Raw genomic sequence first — 25,448 nt, 5'->3', positions numbered from 1 at the left:
TTTTATTTTATGTATTTATTTCTAAGAAAGCCATGTTTCCATTCTTCTCTACTCTACTATAACGACCCCATCTGTGCCTGACTGTCATCTTGGATTTGATTCTTAGAGCTAGCACTGCATTAGAGAAAACAGATGGGAGATTTGGGAGAGGCATTTAAATTTCTGCTAACTTCTCTTACACAGAAAGGTGGCTTTGACACTATATAGCCAGTTTCTATCATCTATAGAAATCTCTTTAAAAGCAAGAAAAATCCAATATCATCTCCAGCGTGAGTCATTAATGGATTTGAAGAAGACCAAACATTTTATTTTGTCTCCATTTCCAAATGTCTCCTCCACAATGTGGCAACCTAATGATGATATTTTTTTTAATGTTTATAGCTTTTTAAATAGTACTGGTTTAAGTGGTTTATATCCAAATTAGTCCTCTGGAAATTTATCGGTTTGCAGGGAATGTTTGTCTGCCACTCTGTTGCTAACCGCCCTGATTAGGCTGCAACCTTATGCCTCTGTCTTGCTTCAAGTCAAAGATAAGTCTCTTCTCCAGCACTACAGCTGATTGAATCAGCTCCGGGATGAATTTCAACACCTGGGATGTAGCCCAGGTGAAGTGGGCTACGGATACAATGCTCCCTGGGCCTTTGTTCTGGTCCAGCTTTGAGGCACACCTTCCCAGCCCATTTTCCAGTATGAAATTTAAAACTTGCTGTGTCTCAAATGCTTTTAGGGGGAGGCTTCCATTGTCCTCACTAGGGGAGCGGAAGGGGATTACGAGTTGCACCACAGCTGCTTTAAGTAAGGAGTTGTGTTGAGGAACAATTTATCCAAGTCACCAGGTCTTAATTATTGAGAACATACAGCAAAGAATTTGAAATTCACAGCCAACTCAAAATGCCCACTCGGCCTCTAAAACTCTAAAAGAATAAACGCCCTTTGGGAAGACTGCGTTGCTCCCCAGTTGCCTTAGAAAACGGAATAAGATGACAATTCCAGGAATTTGGAAGTTGAGCTTACCAACCAGCCACCCCTAGAGGATGCCAACCCACAACACTGCCTGCCACCAACTGGGTGATGTGGGTTAGACCAACTCTGAGAACACTTTCAATGCTTAGAAAGAGGCCAAGGGGACCAAACAGAGAGTGTGGTAAAAGTGCCCAATGGCCTTTTTTGTTCCTGTCCATCATCCTCTTGAAATAAAAATGGATTTTTTTTTAACGCAAGCTAGAGAATAACCACTGCCATTCTTGCAACCCAGCCAGGTCTGGGATGAAAGTGGCTACTTCAGAAAAAGGGTGAAGCAGCAGTGCACAAGCCATGTAGGGGAGAAAGGGTTGGAAGATGAAAACCCTCTTAGTGCAGTCAAAACAAAAACTTGATCAAAGCACGCACCTCCCAGTCTTGAAGCACAGAATAAAGACTTTATTGTGGAGAACAAAAGACTCTGGAAGGGAGAATGAAAACAAAGGGATGGCCAAAAGAAAGAGAGAGGGAGTGAAACAATGACATTCTCCCAAGACCAGGAACGAAATTCATCCTAGAAGTAAAGGGCACAGAAGAAAGACAATTACAAAATAGAAATAGAAAATGGCTGTGACATGTTGGGCCGGGAAGCCAGTATGACAATATTTTCTCATAAAATGATATTCTATTTCATCACCATATGCTTGAGGAAAATCCAATATGTTCTTGACAGACTTCTAACATTTTTTTCCAAGATGGTTAAAGCTTTAGGGAATATGTCAAAGATACTTAGCACCCACTGCATTTTTGAATATTACACATGAGTAATTCTCCGGTTCATGAATTTTAATAATACCATAGCATTTGGTTTGCCAATCACCCTCCCTGGCACTAGCTGATAAAAACATGCAACAGCAGCTCCTGTTTTGGTTTTATTCCAAAATACTGTTGAATCTGCAAATGGAAATTACGTATGTAGAAAATGTTTCTAAAGAAAAGGTATGCTAAAACGGGATACAAACATTATTTGAAGAATTATTTCAAAACACTGGTTGATGATATTCCTCATGAGCTATTGCAGAAAAGAATAAACATTAAAGATGTAATCGTTCAATCATAGATATACTATTTCAAACTGAGTAACACAAATGAGAATTAAACAGGAGATTAGAATGAGTCATTTTGTGTCGTTTTCTCTGCACACTTCCGTGTGGAGGACTTTCTAAGCTATTTCTACAGCCTTCTCCCCTCACTCCAACTGTAATTTGCATATCTCTCACCACCTATGGATTTCCCACCACCTATGGATTTCCAGTGGGATCTTCTAGTTTCAACACAAATGATATACCACACCTGGAAAAGTGCCCAGTAAACTATAAGGTATTGCATATACTGAATTAGGTGCTGTACCACTAATAATTATACGTTAGTATAATATTGAAATAATCTATTTTTGCTTTTATCTGGCTTCCCCTTCTTTATTCTTCTATTTTATTTCTTTCAAAGGCTAACTTTATCCTTCCAGCCACCTGAGCTTCAAATGTAATTGTCTTTCATTCTTGCTTTTCCCCACCTCACCCGCTCCAGTTACGAAACTCTGTTAGTTCTCTATTAGTTCATTCACTAACTTAGCCTTTAAACCATCCGTCCTCTTTCTGTTCCTATCTCCTCACACCAGACCCTCATCCTCTCATACCTGGACTGTGCTAAAAATCTCTTAATAGCTTCCTGCTTCCCGTTTGGGCCCTCTCCAGTTCATTCCTTTGTTGACACCTGGTAGATTTTTCTAAAATTGCGACTTTAATCTTGTCACTCCTCTGCTCAAAAACAAAGGCAGCCACTATTTACTGGATAAAGAACAAAGTCCCCATTTTGTAGCCCAGGGCCAAGGTAGGCAGCCCCAATCTGCAGCTGCACCTTCCACTGCTTCTCAAAACAAGCCCCTTGCTGCAGGTGGATTGTTCCGCTGCCACAAACCGATTGCCGGTGGCTGCTTGCCCTGCCCGCAGCACCTTCCTCCCCTTCCCCCTATTTGAGTCATAGTTCCCTGCTAGTCCCATAAAGCTTCCACAGCCACCTTTGCCCACAGGTTCTCTGCAGCTGGACTACTTACTTGGTGTTTGTCCAAGGTCTGTGCATCGTGTGGCTGGAGGACTGCCACACCACTGCTGAACCTGTAGATGTGTCTTATTTTCCCCAAATAAATGTAAACTTTGTGAGGATAGGGACCTTCAAGTAACGTTTATTAAGCAGCTGCTGTGTGCAGTCCTGCTTGAGGTACCAAAAAGATAGAGAGGTGTCTTAGTCCATATCGGGCTGCTATGAAAACTACCACAGACTATGTGGCTCATATACAGCAGAAATTTATTTCTCATAGTTCTGGAGGCTGGAAGTCCGAGAGCAGGGTGCCAGCATGGTGGGGCTCTGGTGAAAGCCTTCTTCTGGGTTGCAGACTGCAGACTTGTCACTGTGAGCTCACAAAGTGGAAGGGGGCAAGGGATATCTCAGGAGCCTGTTTTATGAGCACACTAATCCCATCTGTGAAAGCTCTGCCCTCATGACCTGATCATCTCCCAAAGCTCTCACCTCCAGGGGCTGGCCCGGTGGCATAGTGATTAAATTCCAACGCTCCACCTTGGTAGCCTGGGGTTTGTAGGTTCAGATCCTGCGTGTGGACCTACACACTGCTTATCGGGCGATGCTGTGGCAGACGTCCCACATATAAAGTAGAGGAAGATGGGCATGGGTGTTAGCCCAGGGCCAATCTTCCTCAGCAAAAAGAGGAGAATTGGCAACGGATGTTAGCTCAGGGCTAATCTTCCTCACCAAAAAAAAACCCTCACCTCCAAATGCCATCACCTTGGGGATTAAGATTTCAACACACAAATTTTGGGGGACGCAAACATTCAGACCGTAGCAGGAGAGTCATACTTTTTTGGTATTCCACAACAAATATGGTACCGTGCATAACATAGTTGTCCAATGCATATTTTGAGTGAATTGATTTCCATAATTTTTATATTTTAAAATTATGACTTTACAATTAAACTGTCAAAATTAAATCCCATAAATGTCATCTTCATTTTACAGTAGGGAAACAATGGTAAAGAAGGATGAAATGTCTTATTAACCCAATGTATTGGTAACAAAATTAACCACTTAATGCACATCTTTGTTTTCTATTCTGCTGCTTCAGCTGCCAAGCCCTTCCACATCTCATCAAGAAAAATATTGTGTCCTGGATGCAACTTTTCTTTCCACTGGTAGTTATTGAAATGCGTTTCTGCCAGAGGCACTTTTTGGCTTTAGTCCCCTGTCCAGCAAGACACTGAGTCTGGCATTCTAATCTCTCATTTTTTCAGATGATTCTCCTTATTTAGACGCAATCATTGAAGCCCAAATCCTATGGAACTGGAGCCAAAGTCAAATAACTCAAAATAGATGTTTCTTACACCTACATTCACATTGCCCCAATTTCTAGCCACATAGATAATTCTTGAGTTTTCCTGATCCTTATAGAAATTCCAAAAAATGTATTTGATCATACGCCTCAGCTAGTTTCCATTACACAAAAATATGTGTGCATCCAGGAATATTTTGTATTTATCATAAAGAGACTTTGGTGCAAGAAGGCCTGATAAAGCACATGCTTTGTCTTCACATCGTGTTATTTGGAGGATAAGAATAAGCAGGATGATAAACTTCACACTCGTAGAGTAGAAAGAAGTGACTCAACACTTTGAACATCAAACAGCCCAAACAAAACATGATTTAAAAGTACGTATAATACTACCAAAGCCGTGTAAAACAAAAACGATGCGCAGAAAAAAAAAGCCCTAACACTAAGATACTAACAAAGTTTTTTTCCAGGTATATTCAATCATTCATTCATTCACTAAATATATACTTTTGGAGTATTTACTAAATGCCAGGTACTGTGTTAGGCACTGAGTTGTGAGACTTTTTTTTTTCAGTTCTCCAACGTTTCATGACAGCATCTATAGTCATACATTGCTTAACAACAGGGTTGTGTTCTGAGAAATGTATTGTTAGGTGATTTCATCATTATGAGAACATCACAGAGTGTACTTACGCAAACCTAGATGGTATAGCCTACTACACACCTAGGCTGTAGGGTGCTACTCTTGTGGGGCCACCGTTGCATATGCAGTCCATCGTTGACCAAGATGTCATTATGCAGCACATGACTGTATTAATTTTATGATGAAAAATAAGCTTTCTAATCATAATGTAGTTATGATGGTTAATTTTATATATCAACTTGACTGGACCACAAAGTGCCCAGGTATTTGGTCACACGTTATTCTGGATATTTCTGTGAGTGTGTTTTTGGATGAAACTAATGTTTCCATCAGTAGAGTGAGTGAAGCAGATTGCCTTCCCTAATGTAGGTGGGCCTCACCCACTCAGTTGAAGGCCATTTAACTCTCTATGACTGTGGGTCATTGATATAAACCTAAGTCTCTGCACAGCTATATCTTCGAGATTATTAAAGCTTATAAAGTTGGCTTTGCCTCCAGTAACTTCTGTATATGCTGTTATCATGTCTCTCTACCTTCCCTTGCTGCTTTCTTTGTATCTATTTTGGTGAAGCCCTTTTCTAATTTGCAGGTTCAAAGTCAGGCTTATTAAGCTTGTTAGAAATGAGCCTGTTGGCTCTAAGTGACAACTAAGGGCTTCTCCTACGAGTTAAATTCTAATACTTCAGCGCTCAAGTAGAACTCGGCATCCATTTTTGCTTCTCAGAAATTGATCTGCTTCCTTCCAAGTTTTACTGTGCAGGCAACTGAAGTGATGAGACGAATGACTTCTGAACACTGGAAAAATGAGCCGTTAATGAAATGTTGGGTAAAATATATATAAATATTTATTCCTTAGTATGTAGACGTACAAAAATATGCATTGTGATATATTTCACACATATGAAGCACTGGTCTTCTTCAACATAAAAGACAATGAATGTAAAAACCTGGATTTTATTATTGCTAAATTACTTTTTAAAGAAAACTATATACTAAAATCCTGAAAAATTTTTCAGTTACATAACTCATTCATACTTATTAAATTCACTATTTGCCTTTTCTCAGATTCAAATTTAACATAAAAATTTAGTGATTTACTTTTCAAAGGTCAGAACTATTTTAATTGCTTTTTAGAATAGGGTGATCTTAGCTCGATCAAGTATCAATTCCAACTCTCTGTGCAACGAGTTTAATAACCCTTTTAGCCTGTGGATGCAGAAAGTAGTTCAGAGCTTTTGAAGATTTGTAACTAGAACCCCTTTCATTCCCACGGCTGACCTGATTAGGTTGGTGAAATCTCTCCAAACACCTCAGCCATTTTGTGTGAGGTAGTCATTGTCTCATGGCCCAGAGCACTAACGTGTCCCTGGCCTAGTTCTACACACTTTATACCGGGTCAAATTGCTGAAAGGTACAAGATTTTTTTTTGTTTTGATTTGTTTTATTTTTTGTTTGTTTGTTTTGCTCTATTAACAATGGAAATTAAAACATTGCTTCAAGGGGCCGGCCCGGTGGCACAAGCGGTTAAGTGTGCGCTCCGCTGCAGCGGCCCAGGGTTCACCGGTTCAGATCCCGGGTGCGCACCAACGCACCACTTGTCGGGCCGTGCTATGGCGGCGTCCCATATAAAGTGGAGGAAGGTGGGCACAGACGTTAGCCTAGGACCAGTCTTCCTCAGCAAAAAGAGGAGGATTGGCAGATGTTAGCTCAGGGCCGATCTTCCTCACAAGAAAAAAAAAAAAACCATTGCTTCAAGAAAGAAACTTTGACCCCTCAGGGCTGATTTCTGTTTCTCATGCTCTGAGCCACTCTTTCCCACATCGATCCCCCAATTAGAAATTTCTCCTCTGCTATTCCCACTCTGTCCTATTTCCTCAACACAAGTTCTTCTCTTCTTAAAATACAATGAGTTTAGAGTCACTAGCTTTGGATCATGTCACAGTGTTATGAGGTGAATTGTGTCTTCCTAAAATGCATGTGGCGAAGCCCTAACCTCCAGTACCTCAGAAGAATGGGACTGTTTTTGGAGACGGGGCCTTTAAAGAGATGAATAAAGTTAAATGATGTCATATGGATGGACTGTAATCCAATATGACTGGTGTCCTTATAAGGGGAGAGTATGACACAGACACATGAGCACACACAAAGGAAAGGCCACATGAGGACACAGCAAGAAGGTGGCCATCTGCAAGCCAAGGAGAGAGGCCTCAGAGAAAACCAAATCTGTTAACATTTTAATCTTGAACTTCCAGCCTCCAGAACTGTGAGAAAATAAATTTCTGTTGTTCAGTCCACCCAGTCTGTGGTATTTTGTTATGGCAGCCCTCGCAAACAAATACTCATAGCTTTGCTACCTGCTAAATATGTGATTTCTCTATAATGGTAAGGATTATTCCTACTTTGAAGAGTTGTTTGGAGAATGAAGCAAAATGTATAAAGTTCCCAATTTTCTTACATATTACATTACTGAAAAATTTCAAAATTTAAAAAATTGAACAGCATTATTACATATTATACAAGTGTGACTCCATGTTCTGTGTGCTATAAAAAACATACAATAATTACATCCCATTTTAAACATAATCTTTGACCACAGATTTCTAGAATGTTGCACATTCTATAATTTTGTTCTTTCCTTTGACAATTAAACCACAATTGACTGGCTTACGATCAATAAATGTCCAATTAAGGATAACTCGTCCCAGTTTTTTGGCATCCTGAAGATTTCCATCTTTTTCTAAATTGAATTATGTTTATGAGATCAAATTACTTATCATTAAAATCAGCACTCTTATACTTTCATTTTTCCATTCTCTGCATTTTTTATAAAATAAGTGCGTAAGTGCAATAAAATTCAAATTATTGCATAAACCACTGCTATAAAGATTAAAATGGAAGATGCTGTCAGAACTGAACAATCAGCTGAGAGGCAGCTCTAGCAGGCTGAAAACATCAGTCTGTTGTTCCAGATTCAAAGGTCCAAATTCAGCCTGGAAAAGATGATTAAAGGGGTCAAATGTATAATGTTCCAAATGTGGTTTGAATGCAAGTAATAACCCTCTGTTGGCTGAGAGCTTTGTTCTCAATAAGCAATAACTATTATTGTTGTTGTCATTTTTATTATAATTTTTAGTGTTATTACGTAAAAATGCTCTAATTGTGTCATATGCCTAAATAAATCACAAGGGCCTATAGTCTTCCAACAAACATTCATTGCACACTGACTCCGTGCCAGGCACAGGACTAGGTGGTGGTGATGTGAAGATGAGCAGAACTGAGCCCTTTGATTTGCTCACGCTCTAAAATGGACAAGTTACATACATCAGCAAATCAGCCCCAGTGCAATGTGGCAAATGAGACAACCCAGGCATGTCTGGAATGCTCGACCATCACACAGCTATCCATCTCTTGTGGAGAAGAGTCTCAAGAGAAGAATCAGAGGAGGCATCACGAAGGATCTTAAAACCTGAACAAGGGAGCAGAAATTATTTAGTACTCCGCTTCCGTCACAGTGCTGGCCCCATAATACAGGCTTCAGTGATTACTTGTTCTGTGATTGGTTGGCAGGTTTGGTTTCTTCTGAGGCCTCTCTCATGGGCTTACAGATGGCTGCCTTCTTGCTGTGGCCTCACGTGGTCTTTCCTCTGTGTGTGCTCACATGTCTGTCATACTCTCTCCTTCTTATAAGGACACACAGATGACCTCATTTTGCCTTAATTACCTCTTTAAAAGCCCTGTCTCCAAATGCAGTCCCATTCTTCTGAGGTACTGGGGGTTAGTGCTTCACCGTATGAATTCAGCCCATAACACTATGACATGATCCAAAGTTAGTGAGTCTAAACTCACTTTTTACTCTTCTCTTGGTCACTGCTTGCCACTATTCTTTCAATAATTCTAATAATCATGCCCTTGCACACACAGATTTTCATATACATTTTTTTTTTTAATCTCAAGACATGGAGTACGAGATAGACGCTGTTATGTTTCAGGTGAGAAAATCAAAACCCAGAATCGTTACGTAGTCTGATAAAACTGAGGTAGCTAGTAAATGGTAAAACAGGTTGTCTTGGTCAGTTCAGCCTGTATAACAAAATACCATAGACGGGGTGGCTTATAAACAACAGAAATTTATTTCTCCTAGTTCTGGAAGCTAGGAAGTCTAAAATCAAGGCACCAACAGATTCAATTTCTGGTGAGACCCCACTTCCTGGTTCATAGATGGCCATCTTCTAGCTGTGTCTTCACATGGTGGAAGGGACAAGGGAGCTCTCTGGGGTCTCTTTTATAAGGGCACTAATCCCATTCATGAGGGCTCCACCCTCATGACCTAATCTCCTCCCAAAGGCCCCACCTCCTAATACCATTACACTGGGGATTAGGTTTCAATACATGAATTTTGGAGAAGACAAACATTCAGTCTGTAGCACAGATTACTACCCAGATCTTCTGACTTCCAGAAGGTCACCAGAGGTCTCTCCAGGGTGCTTTCTACTATACCATCACGCTCAGCATCATTGTGAAGCAACTCTCCTTTATAAAATCTAGGGCTGTGATGCGGATCACAACACTCACTGCTTTCTCCAATTATCCACACTGCCCAAACAACTCACATTAATCATAGACTTGTACAGTAAGATGATAAGAGAAATCCCAAAAACCATCTAATTCAACTCTCTACTTTTGACTGATAATGAAACCAAGGCCAAAGAATAAATAAAATGCCCAAGGTCACATAGGAAATAAGGTAGAGAGCGAGGACTATAAACCAGTCTTCATCCTCCTGTCCTGCTGATAATTCAGTAACTATCAACTAGATATTTGAGAAGCAATACATGTGACAATTTAGAATTCACAGCCAGAGACTTCTGGATTGGAGTCTCTGTGTGCTCCAATGTGTGCTCATTGATATACACCAGCTGTCACTTAAACTTTCAAAACCTGGGGAAAAATAATAATATCAGCTCAGAGTTAGATGAGACGATATAGGTGAAGGACTTTGAGTTGTACCTAACATAGTAAGTACATTGATGGGGGGAAGATGACTTGTTCGTCTTTATTGCATGTTATAGATACTGTGTAGACGCTATAGTAAATATTATGTTAGTATCACAGTACTGGAAATGTTGGTTTGCCAGTCCCAATGCAGGATTGTGCAATAGAGTTTCACAGGCCACAAGGGACTGCCTTCAGTGGCTGTCTTTGGGATTACTGTTCCAAGATTAGTAAATTTAAAGATAGAAAATTGCTGAACCCAGTGAAATGCCAGATATTTAAAACAGAGTAGCCTACCAACCAAGTCAATATCACTTCTGGATGGTCATTTATTGGTCATTAAAACCTTTCTCAATAATATCCATGGACTACTAAATCTAAATATTCTTAACAGAAGATAAATATCCTGGATTTCTGTGTATAATTCTACTCAGCCCTTACCAATTATAACACTCAGTGCTAGACAAATTTTTGCTAGTATGTTACAACCACTCTATTAGTACCCTTTTTTCCTGGTAAAGTCTACATTTCTGACATTGCCAGAGGAAACAAAGCAATTTTATTTTTAAACTACCATTGTTTTTGGTTCCTTTGTCCACAAAACCATAATGAGACACATACAGAGTATCCAATTTTAGATTTGGTGTGCTATCAGGATATTTTCTTTCAGGAGAGAAAAAATAAGAGGAAATTACTGTACAAATAATCGTGTCCGTCTGTTGACTGTGCTGGTAATATAATTTGGGCATATACTTTGGGCACTGGACAATATACTTTGTCACTCCAGAGACTTTGTCTTAAAAACCACTGTATCTGAGGTTGTTCCTAAAGAAACTACACATTCCTCATGACCATCCCAAATGGAAAAATCTGGTTTGAATGAGTTAGAAAGACAAGAAGAATTTGCTCAGGGATCATAGGCTTTATGATCTAGGTTGAGTTGTTACTTTTTTTAATGCAGACATGTGGCACAAGAGATCAAATAAACACAGAATTTTATAGAAAGAAAAATCTCTGGCAGTGATTAAGTTCAGCTAAGCCAGATCCCAGTATCTCAGTATAAAGGTGGTAAATGTGGGGAACCCCAACTTAAGCTCAATTGTTAAGTCATTCCTGACTCTTGGCTATGAGTACAGCTGGTCCCACAACTTCCTGTTTTGTTTTGACTTACATGCATCACTGATGCAATGTCTTACGAATTTGCAGAACTAGAGTTTTTTTAAAATTACATACACAGATACTTGTAAATAACATATATATGAGGTAAAAAGATTAGAGACCATGAATCCATTCCTTATTTTCTTACTTTAGGTAAAAAATAAATAAAAATATATTAAAAATAAAATTCAAAGGCGGAAATCATTAGTAAACAGAAGTACATTCAATTTGTTCTTCCCCTTTTGTTTGGTAAGCTAGTAGAGTGGGGCTCTCCTCTCCTTGGGCCTCAAGAATGTACACACTCGCACACATACACAAGAGTCTTTCGAATACACCTAATATCTCCGTTGATCCTTATGCCAGTTCTGGGAGAGAAGAAGAAGTGTATAAGAGAGAAACATTTATGGAACATAGGCTCTGCCGGCAAGGCTTCAGGTGTTCTCTTGTTCATCTTTTCAGCTCACCTTTGAAGGAGGCATCAGCAGCCCCTGTAGACATAGGAACTGAGCCTCAGGGAGGTTAAGTGACCCACTCCAGGTGAGTGCAGAGTGAGAGCTGGAGCAGGGTGTGTGGGCTGTGTTCACCACACAACTGGATTAGGACCCGCCAGATTTAGACACCCCCCACCACCACCACTGCCCCAGCTCTGGGAAAGACCACACTTGAAGCTTGTCTTTTAATTGCAGTGAGATAGAAATTTCAGGAGAGAAAACGAGGAAAAGTGGGGAGGGGGGAAGAGAAGAGTGAAGGAGAGGGGAGAGGAGACAAGAATCCGGAAACAGAACCTCTGACCTCCTAATGCTGCAGGTTTTGGAAGGCTGCCAAGCTGCTTGAGGAGCCAAGGAGAAAATAACTTCTATCCCTTCAAAGAAATTTCTTCCAGAAAAAAAAAATGCCATGAATAGCTTTCTTTTCCCAGAAGACTAGAGTAGTTTCTCCCCCAGGTCGATGACCGTCATATAACTGATCATATTTTCATTTTTGTTTTGGCCTCTGGCAAGCTTAGAATTACACTTACAGCTCAATTTTATTAACCCTGTAGAGTCCTCTAGTCTAAATATTTATCCTAGCTTTTAACCTGGCCTTGCCTGTTTATATTTATGTAGTCTCAGGTACCAATTTTTAAATGTTCTATGTTAGCTTGTAAATTATATATGCTTGTAGACAAACTCAATTCCTATGTAGCCAAAAGATAAAGTAAATAATTATTTCATGCTTTTGATCACTCTCTCTGGTACTTGATATAGTTGTTAGTATATATTAATTTTCATTGTATATTAATTTTCATTGACTAATATGCTTATCTTGCATTATGGATTTTATTGATTGCACTCAAGTTATTTTTCCCTTCGTTCAGTCAACAAATATTTATCAAGCGTCCAGTATATGCCAGGCACTGAGCTAAGTGCTGGGCTCCCAATGGAAGCAATACATACATAGTCTCTGCTTTCAGGAAGACGGTGCAACTGTCACACAAATGACATTCAGTGAAAAGTACAAGGAAGGAGAAGTAGTGGGTGGTAGAGGCGCCCACAACAGGTAGGCTTGAGCTCATCCCGAGGGTGGCCAGGGTTGCCCCAGGCATGTGACATTTGAACTGAGATCCACAGGCGTTAACTAAGAGAAGAAGGATGTGGAGCAAGACTGGAGATGGCAGCACTGAAAGCAGAGAACCAGGCACCTACAAGGCTCCAGGGTGGAAAGGAAGACGGGCTCCTCCAAACCTGAGAGAAGGCCAGCGTGTCTGGAGCTGTGACAGCAAGGGGAGGAAGGGGTCTCCAAGTAGAGAGACAAGCCATGTCAAAGATTTGGGTCCTTAGCCTACGAACGATGATGAGGATGTTAGATGACTTTCTCAAAGTCATGCACCCAGTGAATAAAGACGTACATAACAAATAATAAAGCAAAATTGAAACAACTTGTCGCCAATAATCAATGCCAAGGGGAAATCTGAAATAATCATTATAATCATTACATTAGTGCTTTCACTTATAGGGTGTTATGGAAATTGCTGTTAAATCAAAAACAAAATTTAACAAAAATCTTTTTTAATAGTTATTACTAAATTTACTATTACATACCCCAGTTTACATACGAGAAAACTGATGCTCACAGCAGTTAAGTGATTTGCTTGAGATTGCTACAAAAAAGTGGCGAAACTGGGACTAAAAATCAGGACTATTGAACCAAAAAAACCTTGTGTTCTCTCCCTGAAGCACGCCCCACGTGGTGCTTAGCTGATCCTTTAAATTCATCTTCAAGACTGGGTACCAGGGAACAAATCGGAGGATGTAAACTTGTCTGTAAAACTGGCCCAGAGCTCCATTCTTGAGGCATATAATTGACAGTGGAGGAAAATACATGAGACAGATTTTATAAATTATTCTAATAAATGGAAAGTCATTCTCTAGATTATTCATGCAAATGCATGCTCAATCTCGAATTTTTACAAAGGAAAGAAAACAAAACATCTTTCACTGTTGAAAGGTAATTTGAAATTTGTTATACTTAAGATGTTAAAAAAATCTAGGCGAACCTTAGCTGTACATGCTTTGATTTTAAAAAGCTATCACTCTCTGGGTGAAATTAAATGTTCTTATTCCTATCCCTAATGAGAGGAAAAGAAAACTTGAAGGGGATGTAAAGAAATTATTTCCTCTTTTCACACAAACAGTGCTCTTTGCTGTCGATTGTTCTTGTCAACAGCAACAAAGTAGCCTTAAGCAACTTCAAGAAATGGAAATGGGGTTTTATCAAAACGGTACTCTTGACAATAAAGGAGAAGGAAATCTCATGGGAAAAAAGGAGCCGTAGATAAGAGAGAAGTGTCCCCTGAAAGTCGTTCATCTCCAGAGTCTGAGCTGTCTCACCAGTTTCTCCGCAGCAAGAGTTCTTGAATGGCCCTCAGGTGTATTGCCATCAGCAAGACCCAGCTACCCTCCTGTGAGTCGTCTTCCTTCTCTGCACAACCTTCCAGCATTTGTTGAGCATCTCCTGGGCATCAGGGAATATGGGCATGACCTGCGCTTGATCTCTGTCTTCTTGGCCGTTAGAGTTCATTGAAGCTTTGTCACATCATAATCTCACCCCCCGCATCTCTATCCATGTTGTCCTCTATTCCACGTCTCTTCTCAACCTTATACCTCTGCTCACTAATAATTTTGGCTAATCGTTGTTTTGGTTCATTCACAACCCCTCTAGACCTCTATGGCCTTACGGCCTCAGTTTACCTGAGTTCTCTCCATAGGAGCTTTTGGTGTCGGCCCTTTCCTTCTATGTTTCTTGTACTATAGTCCTCAGTCCATATACACGAGAGGAAACCAGATTGGCCTAGTGAATAGCCCCCATTCTGATTTTGATACAGTTGTTTCTACCAGGCTCCCATCATTGACTGCTGGCCAGGCTATGGAGTTACCACCCTTGGTTCAGGCAATGACAGCCTCCCAGCACGCTGTAGCTAAGGGAAGCAGCACAGAGGGGAACATGGCACAGAACACGAGGGCAAACTCTGATCTGATATCTGGGTTCAAATCCCAGCTATATCATTTACCAGCTGTGGCACTTTGGGCAAATTCCTTAGTGCCTCCTCTACAAAAGGAGGGTGATTGTAGCATCTATCTCCTTGAGTTGTTGTGAGGATTAAATGAATGACACATGAAAAGAACTTAGCGCTGTATTTAGTACCTAGTAAGGGCTCCATAAGTGTCAACTATTACTATTATGCATATCTATGGCTGATCCTCAGCAAGGGGCCATGAGCAGACCAACTGCCCTTGACTGGGAGGCCTAGGCCCGGAGGAACCCATCGTTGATCTGTTGAATCCCGAGTGTGCAATTTCTTCAACCTCAGCTACGCCTGTCAGAGCTCACTAACACGTCTTTTCAAACAGGAAAGATTCAAAGAGGATTTTGCATTTTTTTCTGTCTAAATTATTTTCATATGACCAGTTTAAATGTGCAAAATTAATATATGTAAATGTGAGTAACTTCTGGAATAGGCCATCAAAAGTGCCCTTCTTCACTTGAGCATTCTATGAAACATTAGCGTTTGAGTTTAGACAGGCTTTTAGGGTTGTTTGGTCATTTGTGCATGTGTTTTAATAAGAAGTCCCTCATCATTATGTGACCTGTTAAGATCTAGAGGAATTATACGGTAGCCTGGGAAATTTGCTTATTTAAATCTGGTTCAATCAGGCCAAGTCAGTCATGTAAGAAGAACTAACTATTTTTATTTGAATCAGCAATTGTAGCTGTTATATAACAATACAGGAATGGACTTAGTCCAAGGCAGGGTAATCTCTGACCCCATCTGATGTTTGTCCGGAGGTTGAAGCATAGGTATCTGACTTTTAAACGTTTAGCTTAAAAGTCACAAAACGGCTTATGATAATTCCCATTTGCAATCCTTCTAGTAGCACAGAACATGAGCTCTTCACCATGAGTGAGTACTCCTGCCTCCATATCCAGCCTCCCCTCACACCAGCACCCTCCCCCTGCCCTGGTTCAATACACTTCAGCCCCTCTCCCTCCCTTATGTGCACAGCACGTGCCAAGGTCTTTCCCAGCTCAGGCACCCAGTATCACCTGAGCCCTCCTTATCATCACCTACCTGAGGTTGCTCCTGCACGTCCAACTCATTATTTCCCATCTTGGCACCCTACGTGTTTCCTAGATACCACTTATCATGATTTGTAATTATTTTATTTGTAAGCTCACTTGAATTCTGAGATCTCTGTCCCGAGGCTAAAGATTTCATGACAGCAGAAACCATTTCTATTTTGTTTACTATTAGGCCTCCAACATTTAACCCAATGCCTGGCCCATGGGAGGTATTCAATAAATATTTGTTGAATGAATTAAGGACAGGAGTGAAATCTAAGGGCAACTCACACACTACAGAGAAATAAAGAAATGTCTTCTTCCTTAAATGCAAATGGATGGACAAATGCTGAGAGAAAATACAACAGGCTAAAACTTATGTCCACACAAAAACCTACACAGAAATTTTTATTGTGGCTTTATTCAAGATTTTATTTATTTATTTTATTTATTTTCCCCCCAAAGCCCCAGTACATAGTTGTCTGTCATAGCTGCACATCCTTCTAGTTGCTGTATGTGGGACGCGGCCTCAGCATGGCTGGAGGAGTGGTGCCTCGGGGCGCACCCGGGATCCAAACCCGGGCCGCCGGCAGCGGAGCGCACGCACTTAACCGCTAAGCCACGGGGCTGGCCCTGTGGCTTTATTCATAATCGCCAAAAACTGGAAAAAACCAATAGGTCCTTTAGTAGGTGAATGAATAAACAAACTGTGGCACATCCACACAATGGAATATTATTCAGTGATAAAAAGAACTGGGCTATCAAACCACAAAAAGACATGGGAGACCTTTAAATATTCATTGCTAAGTGAAAGAACCAGCCTGAAAAGTCCACATAATGTATGATTCCAATGTATTAGTTTCCTAGGGCTGCAGTAACAAATTACCATAAATTGGGTGGCTTAGAACAACAGAAATTTATTCTTTCAAGGTTCTGGAGGCTAAAGTCCAAAATTAAGATGTCAGCAGGGCCATTCTTTCTCAAAAGCTCGAGAGGAGAATCTGGTCCACACTCCTCTCTTAGCTTCCGGTGTTGCCGGCAGTCTTGGCATTCCTTGGCTTACAGCTGCCTAACTCCAATTTCTGCCTCCATCATCACATGGTGTTCTGTGTGTGTGTGTCCAAATTTCCCTCTTCTTATGACGAAATTGGCCATATTGGATTAAGGGCCCACCATACTCCAGGATGACATCATCTCAACTAATTATATCTGCAATGACCCCATCCCCAAATAAGGTCTCATTCTGAGGTACCAGAGGTTAGTATTTGAACATATCTTTTTTAGGACACAATTCAGCCTGAAATACCCAACTATAGGACAGTTTGGAAAAGGTAAAACTATAGAGACAGTAAAAAGATGAGTGGTTGCCAGGGGATTGTGGGGTAAGGAGGGGAGAGTGAACAAATGGAGCATAGGGGATTTTTAAGGCATTGAAACTCTTCTGGATGGTACTGTGATGGTGGATACATGGCAATATGCATTTGTCAAAAACCCATAGAACTATACAACACAATGAGTCAACCCAAATGTAAACTATGGGATTTAGTTAACAATAATGTATCAATATTGGTTTATCAATTGTAACAAATGCACCACTCTAAGACAAGATGTTAATAACAGGGAAAGTTGGGAGAGAGAGATGGATATATGGGAACTCTTGGTATTTTCTATTCAATTTTTCTGTAAATCTAAAACTGTTCTGGGCCGGCCCCGTGGCTTAGCGGTTAAGTGTGCGCACTCTGCTGCTGGCGGCCCGGGGTTCGGATCCCTGGCGCACAGTGACACACCGCTTCTCCGGCCATGCTGAGGCCATGTCCCACATACAGCAACTAGAAGGAAGTGCAGCTATGACATGCAACTATCTACTGGGGCTTTGTGGGGGGGGGGGGGACTTTTAAAACTGTTCTTAAAAAAATAAAGTCTACTAATTAAAAAAATATAATAAGCTACAGTTGAGATTTCGTTTCTTCAAGGGTACATGGCACATGCTTCTTGTCTTTCTGCACTTCATGGGAAATTTCCAGAAGTGATCAACCCAAAACAACTGGCTGCAGACCTCTGCAGTTTTAAGAAAGCCATTTATCCATAAAGTGTTCTTTATTACTCTGATGCAGTTTTCTTCTTTTCACCTGCCAATTATCATGACTACAAACCTCAGTGTTCCAATTACTCTGTGAAAAACTGGTAGAGAGCAGGCAAACTCTGTCTCAGAAAACAATCTTGTATTTTAGGGCTCTTCAACCAAAAATTAGCATTGAAATTTGCTGATTTTCTTTGGTCTTGGCAAGTTGTGTGTCATGGTAAAAAGAATACAGGACAAAGAGTCAGAGGTAGCATGAATATACAACCTGCTGTGCAGACCAGAAAATTCTGGAGAGTGAAGGGGGACCTATTAGTAATTATGCCAGAATAACTGGTGTCAACTGGACAGTTCCAGGTAAGCTGGGACATGCCTTCTCCTTAACCAAAGGGCCTGTCTTGGACCCCCAGCTCTGCTACTTCTTCACCTCGGCCATGTCATTTATGAAGTCCCATTTGGACAACAGAAACCTGAGAGCAGAAATATTGTTTAGGGGCACCAGGCGCTGCTCTGCTTCCTTCCCCCTTCCCTGGTAGAGACGAAGATACGGGCATGTTAGGTTCAAGGACAAGGAGACTCAGATGTTTGTAACATTCTCTCACAAGAGATGACATAAAGAATTAGTCTAAGTTCTTCCAGAAAAGTGATGCAAGCCTTAAGTTTAAAAGCGCAATGCTGCCCTAAGAACTGAACTTTCTAATTCTGGCAAGACCATAGCTGGCGTGGTCAGCTAACTGGCGGCAGTGGGTCTCTGTTAGGGATGGGGGAGGGAGGCAACCGAGCCTATGCTGAGATGTGTGTATTGTATTTGCTGTTATCCTCAGTTCCCATTCTATTTTATATTCTTGGTGTACTGAGTTGAATAGTGTCCCCCAAAAATTCATGCCTGCCCAGAATCTCAGAACGTGACCTTATTTGGAAATAGAGTCTTTGCAGATGTGATCAAGTTAAGATGAGGTCAAATTGAGGTGGGGTGCGTCCTGAAGCCAATATCACTGGTTTCCTTACAAGAAAGAGAGAAGAGCCACAGACACACAGGGGAGAAGGCCATGTGAAGACAGAGGCAGAGATTGGAGTGAGGTTTCTACACGCCAAGGAACACCAAGAAATGCCGGCAACCAGCAGAAGCGAGGAGACAAGCGTGGAACAGATTCTCCTCAGAAGGTGCAGAAGGAACAAATCCTGCCAACACCTAGATTTCAGACTTCTGGCCTCCAGAACTGTGAGGGAATAAATTTCGTCTGTTAACCATATATAATTCTTTCATTGTCTCTGTCTCTGTCTCAGTCTCAGTCTCTCTCTCTCTCTCTGACACACACACACACAAACTCAGCACTCTACATAGGTTATATCACTTAATCGTCACAAAATAAAAATTCTTATTGGAATGAATTTCCAGGTAGCTGAGGATAAAGGCAGCCCCCTAAATCCAAATCTTTCTACATTTCCTCCGAAAGCAATAAGGAACAAGAAAAACAAATAAAACTATTTAAAACCCACACCCTCCGCAGAAATAGAAGACAATGTCCAAACTTCAAATTACCTATAAGTAGAAAAATAAACACCGAATCTCAGGGAATTATCTTTCAAACTCCAACACTAAGCCTTAACAGAGAACAAGAGCTGACTAGAAAAAGCGTGCAGAAGTTGGAAGACAGGAGCTGGCAGAGAGTGTAAGATTGATCTAAACTCACCTCCAGAAAGAGAAAATTTATTCTAGGGAATAAATACAGAAAGAGATCTAGTGGATCAGAGCTAGAGGGACATAAAAGTATGTACGATTCTAGGGGGCAGTCTTCAAAAGACATTACTTCTGGGGGAGAAGAATGGAAAAACGAGTAAGTAAGTGAATATATTGCAGATAGTGGTGCCAGGATTCTCATAGGAGAATGGAGTTCCACGTATGGGAAAGGGATGGCTAGAATGGACCCTACGGCATTGGATTGGAATTGGAGTTATCATGATCTTTCATATTAGTAGATAGAAAGATAAAAAAAGATATAGGGGTATTTGTGTGTATAAACTCACACACGTATGTATGTGTGTACATACACATATTTCCTAGCTCTATGCACTCAGGGGACCTAGAAGTAATGACATCCCAGTAACAGTGAACACAGCTAGTGGTCAGATATTGGTTTCTAAATTCTCTCTCCACTAAAAGAAATCAGAGTTCTTTGGAGAAATGCTCCTGAGCTAGAGCAGTGCATACACAAAATGAGCCTAGAACATCTTTCTGCACCAGAAAGTAAGGAAGTGCTTAAAGAATGATGGGAACATGTCAAAAGGACACAGTAGCTGTACTGAAGAAGACCCCACTGGCTAAAACTGGAATAATTTGAGCAAAAATAAATGATGATGGTAATAATAGGTTATAATGGAAAAGCTCTACCTTACAGTAGAATGCAAATAATGAACTTAGAAAGAGTGATGGAAACTGGAAAATGATCATGTGGCAACCATCACAGTAGTAATCGACTCAATCACAAGTCATCAATGGATGCTAAAACTAGTGGGTCAAAGCTTGATGAGAAACAGGATGTTTACATAGTCTCGAAGTATCTCCCCACAAGACACTTATTAATTGCAAAGGGGAAAACGTTAACTTTATAATAGAGAAACCCGGCAGATATCACCTTGATCAAGTGATCAAGGTTATTACCAGTAATATGACAAGTCATGTATTGAAGGACAAAGAAGAACTCAGCACAAAAGTGAATAACCTAATCCAATCAAAAGGCAACATCAGAGAAACTCAAATTGAAGGGCATTCTACAAAATAAGTGGCCTGTTCTTTTCAAAATGCCAAGGTCATGAAAGCAAAGGATGCCTGAGGGATTGTCATCGATTAAAGAAGGCTCAAGACAACAGGTGATTCTTGAGACAGTTGGCAAAATTTGAATAAGGTTTGTAGGTTAGATAATAATATTGCATCAATGTTAATTTCCTGATTTTGATAAATTTGTGTACAAAAATGTGTTTTGAGGAAATATACACTGAAATATTTAGGGATAAAAAAGCAGCTACGATTTACTTTCAAAGGGTTCAGAAAACACACACACACACGTGAAGAGAGAGAGAGGAAGAATGACAAAGTTAGTGTGGTAGAATGTTATTAACAGTGGGAGATCCAGGGGGAAAGTATACAGGGATTCTTTGTTCTATTCTTGCAACTTTTCTGTAAGTTTGAAATGATTGTAAAATTTTAAAGTTTTAAACAGAGGAAATTTTTAAAAATCTTATTTGGCAAGCAAAGTTACTGCATATTAGGTCAGGTTCTGCCCATGGTTACACAGCTGGTAGGCAGGGAGGCCAGGAGTAGAAATCAAATGTGTCCCTTGCCCACAGCCACCACAGCATCCTGCCTATTCACGGAGTTAGCCGAGTCCACATATTGGGAAATTCCACTCATATTAAATGTTTAGAATAGACAAATCTATAGAGACAGAAATTAGATTAGTGATTTCCTGGGGCTGAGTGTGGATGACGGGAGGGGATGATTGGGCAGTGATAACTTAAGGGTAGATTTCTTTTTGGGGTGATGAATATATTCTGAGATTGATTATGGGGATAGTTGCAAACTCTGTGACTAGACCAAAAACCATGGAATTGTACACTTTTAAAGGATGAATTGTATGGTATGTAAATTATATGTTATGTGAATTATATCTCAATAAAGCTGTTCCCAGAAAAACAAAAACTTACAAATGGAATCTAAGCTCAGAATTTTGAGGTTCTTAGTAGGATTGTAGCATGCAACTCTATTTCATGCACAAATAACTCCTTAGGAACAAGGAAGAATTGTGCTGGTGCCAAAAAAACAGTGACTGCTGCACCATTAGTTATTAAAGCTCAGATCAGCCCTTGACTGAAGCTGGAAATCAACAAACCCCAATCAGAGGGTGGCGATAATATGCTTGCCTAGAGGGTAAGTCACATGGTGCCTGATTAGCCTTTGGAAGACCAGGGACTTGACAAGGCTAAAGAGGAAAGCAGATTTTGTTTCTATTCCAATTGGACCCAGGAGGTGCTTGGTTGGGGGGAACATTTTTTATCATCTTTTCCCCGTCAACCTTGTTCAATGTTTGATCTCCTAAAGCGTTCAGATGTTAAAATCTGATCATAGAAAAGCTTTGATTTCATTTTTGCTTTATGTATTTCTGAACCATTTGAATACTGGCAAAGCACTTTGTAATTAACATTTTGCTCTTTTTATCCAAAGTACTTTTGTGATGGACAGGTAGGTAGATGTCTCAAGCTGGGACTGTATCTGGGCCCTTTGTTTAATGAGCATAACAGAATGTCCCAATGAACTTAAAATAATCCACTCGGAGGCGGGCTTCTTAGAAATACCTGCCCCTCCTATGCATAGATAAAGCTACTTATGGGATTATATAAGATCCCTTATGGACCCTTACAGCTTCTTAAAATCCTCTCTGGATACAGGTGGACAATGACAAAATAAACCATTAATAGCAATTGATATGATAAACAGGGTGTGAGTAACTCCTTTTTCCATCCCATAATAGCAAAGTCTTTTGGCTTGAAGGAATCAAGTCTTTACTAGAGTCTCTATTGCTCTTTCTTGCTATGTTTCTTGCCTGGTATAGAAAACAGCAGAAGGTCAAATTCCCTTCACAGAATTCACCGTCTCTGAAAGGTTAAGATAGCACTCAGATGCAGCATCTCCAGAGATCCTGTAAACAGGCTAAGAACAAGTGCCTTCAAATTAAACCCAACCTGGATCCGAATCCCAGGTCCACCACTCCTTAAGACAATACATGGCACAGGCAAGTTATTTAACTTTCGTAAGACTGTCTTCCCATTTGTACAGTGGGAATAGGAATATTTCCTACCTCATGGGCTGCTTCATGGATCAAGTAAAACAGAACACAGCTATTATAGCCTGGCACATAGAAAGGTCCCAATATGCTTTTGGTGTTATTGTTATTCCAAGAGAAATTTCTACTTAAAATCATATGATGCTCCCCCCCTAAAAAAAAAACCATATGATGCTCAATGATGAAAGTGTAACCCCCCTGAACCTCAGTTTCCCCATTTTTAAAATAATAATAATATACACAGCAGAAGTAATAACTAAATAAGAAAATACATGAGACAGTGATTTGTAAATTATATGGCTATTTCACCATATTTAATATATTGGTTTTGTCATTGGTGTTATTAGTACCGCAATACTTGAAGCAATCATAATTGCTGTCCTATGCCCGTGCAAAACCCACAACCAGTTCTCAATTTTCAACCTCAGGATTAAAGATGATAAAGATATGCTTTTTTTTTTTTTCCTGAAGAGAAAAAAACAGAAGAAAAGACTCATTAGGGAATGAAATGGCACATGTTACTGTTAATTGTTTAAAAGGGCAAATTCAGATAAGGTTTCCAACCTCACAGTCTCACAGTTTGCAATAACAAGTAGTAGAGGGAAATAAGTCAAATGTATTAATGCACATGCAGGCAGAGTAAGACAGCTAGATTTGATTGCAAGGATTCCAAATCGTGTTGGTTTTTCTACAGACAAAATGCAGAGATAATACGACAAAATACAGATAAGACCATCAAGAACAACACCATGCATCTGATCTCAACAGCTGGGTCCTTGGAAACAAGAACCAAAGCATCTCCATGGTCCAGAGGTGACCTATTTTTGAGGCTAGATGAAGGAATTCTCAAACTTGAGCAAGCATCAGAGTCAGTGGAGGGCTTATTAAAATACAAATTGCTGGGGAGGCTGGCCCTGTGGAGTAATGGTAAAGTTCAGCACACTCTGGTTTGGTAGCCTGGGGTTCATGGGTTCAGATCCCAGGCGTGGACCTACACCACCTGTCAGCCATGCTGTGGTGGTGACCCACATACAAAATAGAGGAAGATTGGCACAGATGTTAGCTCAGGGCTAATCTTCCTCAAGCAAAAAAAGAGGAGGATTGGCAATAGATGTTAGCTCAGGGCAAATCTTCCTCACCAAAAAAAACCCAAAAAAACAAATTGCTGGGCCCCACCACCTCGGAGTTCCTGAATTAGGTTGGCATGGAGCCCAAGAATGTGCATTTCCAAACATATTATGTATATTACCTACATAATATAGGTATTTCTGTACTAATACTCAACTCCACAAGGATGGTTAGAGGGAGAACATAGTGGTTTTTTTTTGTTGTTTTCAACTTTATTGAGGAATAATTGACAAATATAATTGTGTATATTTAAAGTGTACAATGTGATGATTTGAAATACATAGACGTTGTGGAATGATTACCAAGATCAAGATCATTAACATGTCCAACACCTCACATAGTTAACTCTTTCTGTGTGCGTGTGTTAGTGTGGTGAGGATGCTTCAGATTTGCTCTCAACTTTCGAGTACACAATACCATATTATTAACTAGAAGCACCATGCTGTACATGGTGACCTCAGAATTCCTTCTTCTTATAACTGGAAATTTGTACCCTTTTAGCTATACCAACCTGTTTCTCCCTCCCCCTGGCCCCTGGCAACCACCTCTCTACTCTCTGTTTCTATGAATGTGGCTTTTTCACATTCCACGTCTAAGTGAGATCATACAGTATTTGTCTTTCTCTGTCTGGTTTATTTCATTGAGCGTAATGCTCTCCAGCTTTATTCATGTTGCCACAAATGGCAGAATTTCCTTCTTTTTTAATGTCTGGATAATATTACATTATATATTACACATAATATATATATTAACGTAGTATATATAATAACATGTATATCACATTTTCTTTATCCATTTATCCATCGAAGGACATTTAGGTTGTTTCCATATCTTGGCTATTGTGTATAATGCTACAGCGAACATGAGTATGCAGACGTCTCTTTGAGATACTGATTTCAATTCCTTCAGATATATACGCAGGAGTAGTTCACTTTTCAGTTGTTTGAGGAACTGCCATACTGTTTTCCATAATGGCTGGACTAATTTACATTCCCTCCAACAGTATATAAAGGTTCAATTGTCTTCACATCCTGCCAACGTTTGTTATCGCTGGTCTTTTTGATAATAGCCATTCTAACAGGTGTGAGGTGATATCTCATTGTGGTTTGATTTGCATTTCCCTGATGATTAGTGGCGTTGAGCACCTTTTCATGTACCTATTGGCTATTTGTATGTCCTCTTTGGAAAAACGTCTATTCAGGTCCTTTGCACATTTTTAATTGGATTATTTGCTTTTTTGCTATTGTTATATAAATTTTTATATATTTTGGACATTAACCCCTTACCAGATATATGGTTTGCAAATATTTTTTCCCATTCTGTAGACTGTATTTTCAATTTATTTATTGTTTCCTTTCCTGAACAGAAGCTCTTTAGTTTGATGTAGTCCCACCTGTTTATTTTAGCTTTTGTTACCTGTGCTTTTGATGTCTTACCTAAGAAATCAGCCAAGACCAATGTCAAAGATCTTTTTCTCTATGTTTTATTCCAGGAGTTTTACAGTTTCAGGTCTTATGTTTAAGTCTTTGATCCATTTAGAGTTAATTTTTGTGAGTAGTGTAAGATAGGAGTCCAGTTTCATTTTTTTGCATGTGGATATCCAGTTTTCCCAGGACCATTTATTGAAGAGACTATCCTTTCCCCACT

Source organism: Ceratotherium simum, chromosome 25 (assembly GCF_057802395.1).
Source record: "Ceratotherium simum simum isolate JZ-2026a chromosome 25, ASM5780239v1, whole genome shotgun sequence".
NCBI lineage: Eukaryota > Metazoa > Chordata > Mammalia > Perissodactyla > Rhinocerotidae > Ceratotherium > Ceratotherium simum.
The sequence above is the reverse complement of the archived record's forward strand: the minus strand, read 5'-3'. Positions refer to the sequence as shown.